Genomic DNA, 13475 nt, shown 5'->3' with positions numbered 1-13475 from the left:
ACTATAAACGGCTGATAGACAACATATCGGGTGGTCTTTGTATCGCTTTCTTTTTTTTCTGTCACATCGCTCGTTGTAAGGCGGAGTCGATATTAAAGCAGTGTAGCCTAAACGTTATTACTCTCAAAGTGGAAAGACTAACGTTATTTGGCATTTTAGTAATTAAGATATGAGTATGTGATAAATTACCTTAACGAATGGGTTAGTCTGCAGTGTAATTAACTAGTGACAATGATACCTTATTTTAAATAATTCAACAGGCGATGGAATCAGTGCTGAAACTCAGTTATTGTCACTCTGAATGTAGAAAACGCAACTCAAAATGGCAAATGCGGTACAAACGCCCTTGTAAGGGGCATTTTTTATAAATTAGCACTGGTACAAAGGCACAAACCGTTAACAATGACCAGACTAGGGAACTCAAGACTGAGAAGCACTTAAATACAGGACTAATGAAGGAGCAGACAAGAGGCAGCTGTGAATGCTTAACTTGAGGGCAGGCATAGGAGGCAGGACACACGAATTACTGGTGTAATTACATTTTGAGTAATTGTATTTACATATGTTTTGTGGATACTTTTATTCTAAGCTACTTTTATTCGTGCACAGGCACGGTACAAAGTTTAAGCTTTAAGGCTAACAATGGCAGGGGAATACACGGGTGAGACATACAAGTTATACAATGAGGGGTAATTAGCAGCACACACGACACATCGACATTTCAACACCTGCAGAATATACAAAGACCAGCAGAGGAACAGGACACGGGCAGGCGCATACGTATTACACTAGTAACCAAGGCTGGATGAGATACAGGTCATTACCGCTTGAACACTAGAGCAAGGAGTCACATGAGAAATCAACTAATAGCTCAAGGTTATTAAAATCTTAACTATAGCTCTGATATAAAGGAGCCCAAGGTTTTAGCTTGCGCTACACCAGGGGTGGCCAATCCGCAAAGGGCTGGTGTGTATGCAGGTTTTCGCTGCAACTCCCTAATTAGGTCACGAATTAGAGGACTGATTAGCTGAAGAGTCCTCACACCTGGGTTTGAACAGCTGACCTACAGGTTATCCCAAAAACCTGCATACACATCGGCCCTTTGCGGATAAGATTGGCCACCCCTGCGCTACACTAACAGGAAAACTATTCTATACTCTAACCACATGCTGTGTAAAGCAGTGCTTTCTCAAATCCAGTTTAAAATGTTCTCCCACTAATTTACACCTATGGCCACAAGTTCTTCTATTTGAATTAATATTGAAGTAACTATTTGGTTAAACAGACCTGTTAGAATCATATATACCTGGATCATGTCCCTCCTTAGTCTCCTTTTGCTTAGAGGCTGAACACAAGCTCAGCTAATCTCTCCTAATAAGACAATCCTCTAAGACCAGGAATCGTTGTAGCCCCACGTTGAACCCATTCTAAGGCAGCAATGTACTTTTTAAGGAAAGGTGACCAAACCATCCATCCATCCATCCATCATCTGCCGCTTGTCCGGGGTTCGGGTCGTGGGGGCAGCAGCTTCAGGAGAGGCACCCAGACCTCCCTCTCCCCAGCTACCTCCACCAGCTCCTCGGGGGGACACCGAGGCATTCCCAGGCCAGCCGAGAGATATAATCCCTCCAGCGAGTCCTGGGCCTGCCCCGGGGCCTCCTCCCTGTAGGACATGCACGGAAAACCTCTCCGGGTAGCCGCCCAGGAGGCATCCGCACCAGATGTCCAAACCACCTCAACTGACTCCTTTCGACGTGAAGAAGCAGCGGTTCTACTCTGAGGCCCTCCCGGATATCCGAACTTCTCACCCTATCCCTAAGGGAGAGCCCAGACACCCTGCGGAGAAACCTCATTTCAGCCGCCTGTATTCGTGATCTCATTCTTTCGGTCATTACCCATAGCTCATGACCATAGGTGAGGGTAGGGACAAAGATGGACCAATAGATCGAGAGCTTTGCTTTTTGGCTCAGTTCTTTCTTAGCCACGACGGACCGGTTAAGCGCCTGCAAAACTGTAGACGACGCTCCGATTCGTCTATCCTGCTCCCGATCTCGCCTACCCTCACTCGTGAACAAGACCCCGAGATACTTAAACTCCTCCACTTGAGGCAGTATGTCTTCCCCGACCCGAAGAGGGCAAACCACCCGTTTCCGGCTGAGAACCATGGTCTCGGACTTGGAGGTGCTAATCCTCATCTCCGCTGCTTCGCACTCGGCTGCGAACCGCCCCAGTGCATGCTGGAGATCCCCAGCAGATGAAGCCAACAGGACGACATCGTCTGCAAAAAGCAGCGAGACAATCCTGAGGCCACCAAACTGGACACCCTCAACACCCTGGCTGCGCCTAGAAATCCTGTCCATAAATATTATAAACAGGACCGATGACAAAGGGCAGCCCTGGCGGAGCCCAACACGCACCGGGAACACGTTCGACTTATTACCGGCAATGCGGACCAAGCTTCTGCTCCGTTCGTACAGCGACCGAATCGCCCACAACAGCGGACCCCGGACCCCATACTCTCGAAGCAACCCCCACAGAGCACCTCGGGGAACCTGGTCGTAAGCCTTTTCCAAATCCACAAAACACATGTAGACTGGATAGGCAAACTCCCAGGCCCCCTCCAGTACCCTTGCAAGGGTATAAAGCTGGTCCAGTGTTCCACGGCCAGGACGGGCTCTGTGCCCTCAGATGTCTCAAAGGCAGTGCGCGTAGATGTATCTGAGGCAGGGTTGAGGAGGTCCTCAAAGTACTCCTTCCACCTCCGGGTGATGTCCCCAGGTGAGGTCAACAGCACCCCCCCCCCCCCCACTATAAATAGTAGGAACCAGGAGCTGCTTCCCCCTCCTGATACTCCGGATGGTTTGCCAGAACCTTTTTGAGGCCGACCGAAAGTCACTTTCCATGGCCTCACCGAACTCCTCCCACGCCCGGGTTTTTGCATCTGCGACCGCCCGAGCTGCGTCCCGCCTGGCCCGCCGGTACCCGTCAGCTGCCTCCGGAGACCCCTGGGCTAATAATTCCCGGTAAGCCTCCTTCTTCAGCTTCACGACCCCCCTCACCTCTGGTGTCCACCATCGGGTACGGGGGTTACCGCCACGACTGGCACCGACCACCCTGCAGCCACAGCTCCGTACGGCCGCTTCCACAATGGAGGTCCGGAACAGTGTCCATTCAGGCTCAATGTCCCCAACCTCCCCCGGCATGCAGTTGGAATTCTGCCGGAGGCACGAGTTAAAGCTCCAGCAAACAGGAGCCTCTGCCAGACGTTCCCAGCATACCCTCACTATGCGCTTGGGTCTACCAGGTCTGACCGGCTTCCTCCCCCGCCACCTGAGCCAACTCATCACCAGGTGGTGATCAGTTGACAGCTCTGCCCCTCTCTTTACCCGAGTGTCCAAGATGGAAGGCCGCAGATCAGATGATACGATTATAAAATCGATCATCGACCTGTAGCCCCGGGCATGTTCGTACCATGTCCACTTATGGACACCCTTATGCTCGAACATGGTGTTCGTTATGGACAAACCATGCATTGTACAGAAGTCCAATAATAGAACACCACTCGGGTTCAGATCAGGGAGGCCGTTCCTCCCAATCACCCCCTTCCAGGTCACACTGTCATTGCCATCTCGATATCACCCCGGTGCTTTCCATTAGCCCAATATCAGATTAACCAGACCATCTCGATATCACCCCAGTCCTTTCTATGAGGGCACTGACAGGTTCACCAGTTACCATCTCGATATCACCCCGCCTCTTTGCATGAGGGCACTGTAAGATTCAGCAGACAATCTCGATATCACCTCAGCCCTTTGCATCACGGCACTGTCAGATTCAGCAGACCATCTCGATATCACCCCAGTCCTTTCCATGAGGGCACTGTCAGATTCAGCAGACCATCTCGATATCACCCCAGTCCTTTCCATGAGGGCACTGTCAGATTCAGCAGACCATCTTGATATCACTTGGGCCCTTTGCATGAGGGCACTGACAGGTTCACCAGTTACCATCTCGATAACACCATGCCCCTTTCTATGAGGGCACTGTCAGATTCAGCAGACCATCTCGATATCACCTCAGCCCTTTGCATCACGGCACTGTCAGATTCAGCAGACCATCTCGATATCACCCCAGTCCTTTCCATGAGGGCACTGTCAGATTCAGCAGACCATCTCGATATCACCCCAGTCCTTTCCATGAGGGCACTGTCAGATTCAGCAGACCATCTTGATATCACTTGGGCCCTTTGCATGAGGGCACTGACAGGTTCACCAGTTACCATCTCGATAACACCATGCCCCTTTCTATGAGGGCACTGTCAGATTCAGCAGACCATCTCGATATCACCCCGCCCCATTTCTCCTTTGCATAAGGGCACTGTCAGATTCAGTAGACCATCTCGATATCACCCCGGTGCTTTCCATTAGCCCAATATCAGATTAACCAGACCATCTCGATATCACCCCAGTCCTTTCTATGAGGGCACTGACAGGTTCACCAGTTACCATCTCGATATCACCCCGCCTCTTTCCATGAGGGCATTGTCAGATTCAGCAGACCATCTAGATATCATCTCGGCCATTTGCATCACGGCACTGTCAGATTCACCAGACCATCTCGATAACACCATGTCCCTTTCCATGAGGGCACTGACACATTCAGCAGACGATCTCGATATCACCCCGGTCCTTTGCATGAGGGCACTGTCAGATTCAGCAGACCATCTCGATATCACCTCGGCCCTTTGCATGAGGGCACTGACAGGTTCACCAGTTACCATCTCGATATCACCCCAGTCCTTTCTATGAGGGCACTGTCAGATTCAGCAGACCATCTCGATATCACCCCGCCCCATTTCTCCTTTGCATAAGGGCACTGTCAGATTCAGTAGACCATCTCGATATCACCTCGGCCCTTTGCATGAGGGCACTGACAGGTTCACCAGTTAACATCTGGATATCACCCCAGTCCTTTGCATGAGGGCACTGTCAGATTCAGCAGACCATCTCGATATCACCTCGGCCCTTTGCATGAGGGCACTGACAGGTTCACCAGTTAACATCTGGATATCACCTCGGCCCTTTGCATGAGGGCACTGACAGGTTCACCAGTTAACATCTGGATATCACCTCGGCCCTTTGCATGAGGGCACTGTAAGATTCAGCAGACCATCTTGATATCACCTCGGCCCTTTGCATGAGGGCACTGTAAGATTCAGCAGACCATCTTGATATCACTTGGGCCCTTTGCATGAGGGCACTGTCAGATTCAGCAGACCATCTCGATATCACTTGGGCCCTTTGCATGAGCGCACTGTAAGATTCAGCAGACCATCTCGATATCACCCCGGTCCTTTGCATGAGGGCACTGACAGGTTCACCAGTTAACATCTGGATATCACCTCGGCCCTTTGCATGAGGGCACTGTAAGATTCAGCAGACCATCTCGATATCACCTCGGCCCTTTGCATGAGGGCACTGTCAGATTCAGCAGACCATCTCGATATCACCCCGGTCCTTTGCATGAGGGCACTGACAGGTTCAGCAGACCATCTCGATATCACGTGATAACATAGCATAGTAGTGCAGTACTTTCAGATGTAGGTCTAGCTTTTTAGAGAATTTTAGACATTTGCTTATTTGTGTTTCAGTTCATTGCAGTCAGACATGAAGGTATATAATTAATGACAATTAAGACTGAGTATTTTCGATACATGTGAACCTTTCAACAAAGGCTAATTGTCCCCATTTAAGACATAAACAAACAAAAATGTGGATGCTTTTAACTTCATGTTTGTCCTGTTGCAGTGCAGCAGGATAATAATATAATTTAAAAACTTTAATAATTTTGAATGAACAGCTTATTAATGATGGTTCTGTGCTGAAGATTTCGGTCTGATACAGGGATACTGAACTTGCCCTATCACCATGCTTTGGCAAATGCAGTCCAGGATGTCTCCTGTCAGGGAGAAGGACACCTGTGACATGTCTTCAGTGAAATCATGGCCAGGAAATAAACAGACATGGGTTCCTGCAAGTGGACTGTATAGTAGTACATTCCATAAGCAACCTTTCAATAAAGCTGACAGGTATTTGTAACCCATGAATGATGTTAATCTTATCTGGAGATGTTTGGAAGGTCTTTTGAATTCAGAAATACGAGTCATCCTTTTCTTTAGATCACCCATTGGTGGAATTTGCTCGCAGATTGCAGATATTGCTTTAGAAATAAATCCCACAAGACAGTCACACAAATGGACGAGGCTTTACAGCTGGGACAAGAAAATGTTCCTTTTGATTTACAAATTGATCTCTGGAGGAGAGCAGTGAGGTCAGAAAGGGAATAACAAAGATTTCTGGTTGGAAAGAAAATATTTAACATACTGGACAAATAAATCTGGCTCTCTGGAACAGGAAGGCAAAAATGCATCTTCTTTCCAGGCTACAACAGTCCATTACCAACCACAGCAGGACTTCTGATTAGCTAAAGAATAATATCAATGAATTGGTGAACATCAAATTCCGCATGAATATGTAGGACGTCTTTGGGCACTGCTGCCGTTGATCCACTTGCCACGGCACTGGGACAGCAGCATTTTAAGCATCGAAACACGGTTGTGCTGCTCTTACACATGTGCATTCAGCTCATGTCTACAGTATGAGCGAGATCTGAGTTTACATTCAAGGTTCATATTTATGATTGAATTTTTTTGGTACATGAACAAAGTGGAAATGATTAATGAATGTTATGGGTTTACAGAAACATTGCCAGGTCAGAAACAAATGCAGGTATATTGCCATTTCTACAGATGGGACAACATCTGTTGAATGTTTTGTGAAGATGACCAATGGGGAAGTGACATATGACACACACATTTTTCTGATTAGTTTGAGGCATAAGGGTGGGGGGGGGTCAAAGGGCAAACGGTCAAGAATGAGGGTATGTAGGTCATTCCACGAGGGACCATGATTCTGTGGATGTTTAGAGTAAAATGTGCATAACATTGTTCCTGCTGTCCATCCCACCTGCTACCTCGAGTGGTTTTGGGGGGAAACGTGTATCTATTGCTGCTAATAAGAAGTTTCTAACTGAAGCGGTTTCCTGAAGGCTCGCTGTGCATGAGTTTTCTTATACAATGAACTGAAACTAGATCATATGTGGCTTAAATTCAATGAAAAATTACATCCCATAATCCCTGGCATTACAAATGCACTACAGTACAAAGAAGCTTTTGCATAGTACAATTGTTCTGAGGGGTCAGACGGGGTCAGAGAAGCCAAAATGACACTGCACAGTAATCAGGTGAACATGCCTTTAATGAGAGATCCCACCTAGCTGGCAGAGAGCCAAGGCACTGCATTCAGTGGGATATCCATCACTGCAAAGGGAGGGAGGGAAGGTGTCATCAAAGCTGTGCCCTAAGCACAGGCTGTTAGAACTAATGTCACCGTAGGTCCCATCAATCTATAAAAAAAACATTTAATCACAGCTTTGTAGGTCAGTCAATGTGAAGTGGTCACAGTTACATCTGTAAAATATGTTAGAGAGCTTAAGTCTTACAAGGATACAATAAGAGCAATATCCTGAAGCCCCCTCCTTATGAGCAGAATGTACCCAAAGGGAGCCCACTGCCCCCCCAGATTCACACCCATCTGCAGAACTGTCATCCGCTCAGTCACACAAGGAGCTCCGGGGGGGGTTCTGCTTACGTGTCAATGTTGCTGGTGATGGGGGATGGCAGATTGAAGAGTGTATAAATATGTACCACGGAGCTGAAGACACCTCACATAAAAAGTTAATAAAAAATATATATAAACTTGTACCTTGATAACCACCAGGCTCAGCTCAGGCTATAGTATAGACTGATTATATGTGCATTATATGAGATCAACAACAGAGAGCTATATACAAAAGCTTTAATTTAATAAATTCCAATCATCTGAAGTCACACAGCAAAATCAACACATTAAGGTCTAGTTTCAGTTCAAACCAGAGCAAAGGAAACATGGGCTGAATTATTTCAGGCAGAATGCTGAACGGAGATAGATGACAGAGGGATAAGACAGGTAGGTGCGGCAGAGGGATCAGATGGGGAAGTGACCAGAAGTGGAAAGTTCCAATACAGAAAGTTCAAGTCCACACCAAGGTTTTATTCCAGTCAACCAGTGGAGTATGAAGAGTTACAGTCACAGTGTCACGCCCTGCTCCGTCCGCTCCCGATGTGTGCCACGCCCCCTCATTATCCACGTGTGCTTCCCCGATTGTGCCCAGCTGTTCCTTGTTATTTTGGCTTGTGGCCTTTGGGTACGGGGTGACGGAGAAGCGGCTCCAGCCGCTCACCCTCTCTGTGGCAACCCCGCCTCAACCGACTGGCCCCGGCCGGAGAAAAAAGAAGAGGCGCAAGGGGAAAGCACTAGAGGAGACCCCGACCATTTCCCTGGGGGCTTGCTTTCTCCATTCTGCCTCTCTCCCCGCTGACTGTCGGGTGGAGTCCCTCCCAACACAGAAGCCAGCGGGGATCTCTGCAGCCGCGCAGCCGGCGTCACCAGCAGCCTCCATATTCCAGGGTGGCCCCCTGGAATATGCGGGGATTCGGGCCGTCTGGGATGCGATTCCCCGGATCCCCAAGGCCCTTAAAGGGGCAGCGCCTGTACGCCCGGCGCCGATCCTGGCGCCTATAGCGGACCTGCCTGCTCCGGACGTGCCCGCGGCACCAGCTGCTGCTGCCGCCGCTCTGCCCGAGGTGCCTACTGCGGTGCCCCCTGCTGGCCACGGGAAGGAGGCGCCCCCCTGAAACGCCTGCGGAGGCGTCCCCTGTTGGCCATACGTCCTCTCTGCTCGCGGCCCTGCCCGAGGCCGCCGTTCCTGTCCTGCCCGCGGCCCTGCCCGAGGCCGCCGCTCCTGTCCTGCCCGCAGCCCTGCCCGAGGCCGCCGCGCCTGTCCTGCCCGCGGCCCTGCCCGAGGCCGCCGCTCCTGTCCTGCCCGCGGCCCTGCCCGAGGCCGCCTCTCTGCCCGCGGCCCTGCCCGAGGCCGCCTCTCTGCCCGCGGCCCTGCCCGAGGCCCCCTCTCTGCCCGTCCAGCCCTGCTTGTCGGTCCAGCCTGCTCCGGACCCGCCTGTTCCTGACCCGCCTGTTCTCGTCCTGCCCGTAGCTCCAGCTGCACCGCTTCCTGCAGCTGCCACCGCTTTGCCTGCGGCACTGCCCGAGGTGGCCGCAGCGCCCCCTGCTGGCCGCGTGATGGCAGCACCCGCCGCGGCGCCCCCTGCTGGCCGCGTTATGGCGGCGCCCGCCGGGGCGCCCCCTATTGGCCAGGAACTGAGGGTGCCCGCTGCAGCTCTGCCCGAGGGCCTGGCTTCACCTCCGCCTGCAGCGGAGGAAGCCGCTCTGCCCGTGGCGCCCCCTACTGGCCACACGGCCAAGGCGCCTGCCGAGGCGCCCCCTCTGGATCTGCCTGTCTCTCCCGTCCTGCCCGTCCAGCCCGGCTTTCCCGTCCAGCCTGGCTCGCCCGTCCTGACTACGGCCACGCCCGCGGCTCTGGCTGCCCCGCCTGCGGCCACGCCCGCGGCTCTGGCTGCCCCGCCTGCGGCCACGCCCGAGGCTCCGGCTGCCCCGCCTGTTGCCTCTGTAGAGACCCTGACTCTGTAGAGACCCAGCACCGACCTCCCTCATGACCCTTGCCTCAGCGAGGTTGACACCCCCCAGGACCCCGCCTGTCAGTTTCCCGTAAGGGACGGGGACACAGGCGTCGGGCCCGGGTCCTGCCCGCCCTGCCCCCTGGCTCGCCCGTTCGGCCCCTGGCTGTGGCTCGGTGGCTGCCTGCGGGTCCTCCGGCTCAGGGTCGGCGGTCGCCTCCGAATCCCCCCCTGGTTCCTCGGTGCCGGTCCTCGGTCCCGCCTCCGGCTCCGTGTCGGCCGCCTCCGGGCCCCCCTGCTCCGGCTTGGCGTCGGACGGCACCTTCCCCGGCTCCGGCTGCGCCTCCGCCTGCCGCGGCTTCCCCCTCCTGCCTGCCTTCCCTGGGGTTCCCTCCTGCTCCCTCCATGTCCCCTCCGTCACTCCCTCGTCCCGTTCCCTTGGTCCCTGGGTGGTCCCCTCCTGCTCCCTCCTTCCTCTCGCCTGCGGCCCCTCCGGCCGCTGCCCGTCGCCCGCCTGGGTTCCCTTGGGCTCCCCTGCTTCCTCCTCCCTTTCCCTCCGTCCCACCTGTTTCTGCTCCTCGTCCCTCTGTGCCTCCTCCGTTCCCTTCTGGTCCCTTTGTCCGTCCTGTCTTTGCTCCTCGTCCCTCGGTGTCTCCTGTGTTCACTCCTTGCCCTGTTGTTCCTCCGTTGTCTGTTCCTTCTGTGTCTCCTTTCTCGGTCTGTCTGTCTGCCTTCCCGGTTCTTTGTCATGTCCTGTCTTTTGTTTCGTCCTTGTTCTGTGTTTCGGTCCTGTTCCCTGTTCTCCGTTGATGGTTTTGGTTTTGTCTTTTAGGTCCTGTTTCCCCGGTCCCGTCCGTCGCCTCCCCTTGGTGCGCGCCCGGTGTGCGCGCCTTTGGGGGGGGGGTCCTGTCACGCCCTGCTCCGTCCGCTCCCGATGTGTGCCACGCCCCCTCATTATCCACGTGTGCTTCCCCGATCGTGTCCAGCTGTTCCTTGTTATTTTGGCTTGTCTTCTGTATTTAGTCCGCGTCTGAGTACGTTACCCCAGATCTGTCATTGATGTTTGTTGGTGTCTCTGTCCTGTTGTCCGGAATAAACCCCGTTTGCCTGCATTCTCGGCTTGCTTCGCCTGCTTCCCGGTTCGCTCGCTCACCGTTCACAACACACAGAGTACTCAACTGGTCGGTTGAAACAAAACCTTGGTCTGGACTTGAACTTTCTGGACCTGAACTTTCTACCACTGGAGGTGACATTTATTAAGGCCGGCTTGGAAACATAAAGACTGTGTGAGCCACTGATAGAGAAAAAGCACCATCAAAGGAAGCATATAAACCTGCATTGAGGGTTACTGGCCCCACATTGCGCCAAGTAAGTTAGAGATATGGGACTGGAGGACAAGGGATAGGTGCAACAAATTCATGGGTCACCTGGATATGAAGAGCAGGAGAAGCTGCAGGCCAGAGGAGTCTAAGGCTATTACCACATTTCAAGCAGAAATCGGAGAGCGGTCAAAGCATCAGAACTGCAAAAATCACTGCAAAATGGGATCACAAATTTCAAGAACAGAAGATCATTTTGCATACTAAGCAGAATTAGATTTATCCAGTTTTGGTTTCCATCCAAAAACCAGTCTTATTTCCCTAGAGGGTGTTTGCCCATTTCTGAGTTGACATAAGTTGTACCACTTCACTTCATGACAGTGTATGAGCAGAGGTCCTGTCATTGTGCAGATGGCTGTTGGAGGTCAGCTTTGTTGAAAGTGTCAAGTCTTTCGGTAATGGAATCCCAGTAAGTCAGCCAACCATCCACCTCATCAAAGCCCTCTACCAACTATCTACAGGTCCCATGAATGGTGTGAGCAGCTCAGATAACCAGCCATGGAATGAATCTGGTACAATACTGTGAGTTTAGGGGCACCCCACCCATACTTAGATATGCTAAAGTAAGCCATGATTGAAGAAAGGTTTCTGCAAGAACCTTCACGGAAGCATCTGGTCTGAGGTGGCTGAGCAGCACTAATAACAGCTTGTAGCTGCATCATGGGCACAGCCAAACTGCTGGTTAAAGTGACAGGCTTATAACCTCAAGGAAACAAAGCAGAGAACATCCAAGGCTTCTTTGGTGGATGCTTCTCAGTATAGTTTGCAAAAAGATAAAGACAACTAAGTGTGAAGATGTGTATCAAAACGTGCATACTGTAGATACTAAATTAGGTAGACAGAAAGATGCAGTTCAGATATGGCACATTGGAAGAAACCACAAGGGACCTCCCCAGTGACTAGTCAGCTTCCCGTCTGATGTTCCTTTGAGGTGGAGGTCAACTTAGGTACCCTGTTTCTTGTGGGATGTCAGCAGAGGAGGTGTATAGCTCAGTAGGCTGAGCTCCTGTGCCTGTGACTGGAAGGTTGCTGATTTGCACCCCAGCCTCTGCTGAACAGTTGCATGAGCAAGGCCCTTAACCCCCAGCTCCCTGGGCACTGCAAGGCGGCTGCCCATGTACTGTGCTCATAGGCAAACTATTATGATCTATTCTCAGCTACAGTGTCCCACACAGAGATCAATGTGGCACACAGTTAGTTGATGAAAGCAGGAAATCCCAGTCTGCAGGGTAAGAAGATTAATCAGGTCTGGAACAGTATTTATTATAATTGGTGATGCATCGGGCTGTGCAAATATCTTTTGTGGATAGGCACCAAAGACACAATTGTTACACCAAGGACAATTCTGCATGCAGTGCAAGAGTGGAAACTGAATTAAAAGTCGACAAGTACAGGCACCCATCATTCCAGAACATTCCAGAACATGCAAATAACAATATAACTGACAGCAAAGCCATTTCAACCAGTTCACACGCTCACATGCCACACCTTGTATTTCTCACATTGTAAAGAAAAGGATAACTCCCCCCAGGGTGACCTGTTACATAGAATTAATGGACGAGGCCCAGGCACATTGTCATGCCCCACTCGTCCGCTTCTCCCGTGTGCCACACCTACTCATCCACCTCGTGTGGAATCCCCATGTTTACCAGCTGTTTCTTGTTGTTGCTGATTAGCTTAACGTATTTAAGTCTGCGTTAGGTATGTTTTCCCCAGTCCGGTCATTAACGTTGTGACTTACTTTTCTTTGATGCTCATGTTTCATCTCCTTTCTAATAAACCCTCATCTACCTGATTCCTCAGCTCTGGCTGCTGCTTCCCCACTCCATGCCTGAGCGAACCAAGACACATTGGAGTTAATAGCTGTCCCGAGTTAATAGTCACCTACCAGCTAATCAGAGAATAGCTTTTTTTTCCTGGATAAATTCCAAAATAAGTTACAGACTAGGTGGAAGTGGCAGAGCACACATGCGATTCCGCCGAAAGCACGTTATTACATGGATGCGCGCACACACGGAGTGCAGACTAGGTGGGAGTGTGGTCATGAGTGTGGTCATGAGTGTGTCTATTTGAAGTTTGGAAGCACATATTGTCATCAGCACACTGAAAAAGGCATTACGCCAATAAGCTTCTGTACGGAGATGTTTAACAAAATAAATACAATCTGATTATGCATAGTGCAACCTTTCTCCATTTTTTTACTAAATGATGCCTGAACTCTGAAAGCTGAAAGAAGATTGAGAGTAAAGTCTGATCAGCACAATAACCAAAGTCACATGAGAGGAGGATGGTGTCGTGGCAAATTCCACACAAGGCCACTCAAGAAACATCAATGCCAGACATTTTGGCATATGACTGGTGACATAGAGAGCTAGAGTGAACTCAGCTGTGCTTCATTTAAACACACAATTAATCTCAATATAGAAGCTGTTACCTGGTAGGACTATCCACAAAGTATCTCCATC

This window comes from Paramormyrops kingsleyae, chromosome 10 (assembly GCF_048594095.1).
Source record: "Paramormyrops kingsleyae isolate MSU_618 chromosome 10, PKINGS_0.4, whole genome shotgun sequence".
In the NCBI taxonomy this organism is placed as follows: domain Eukaryota; kingdom Metazoa; phylum Chordata; class Actinopteri; order Osteoglossiformes; family Mormyridae; genus Paramormyrops; species Paramormyrops kingsleyae.
Note: the sequence above shows the minus strand (reverse complement) of the source record.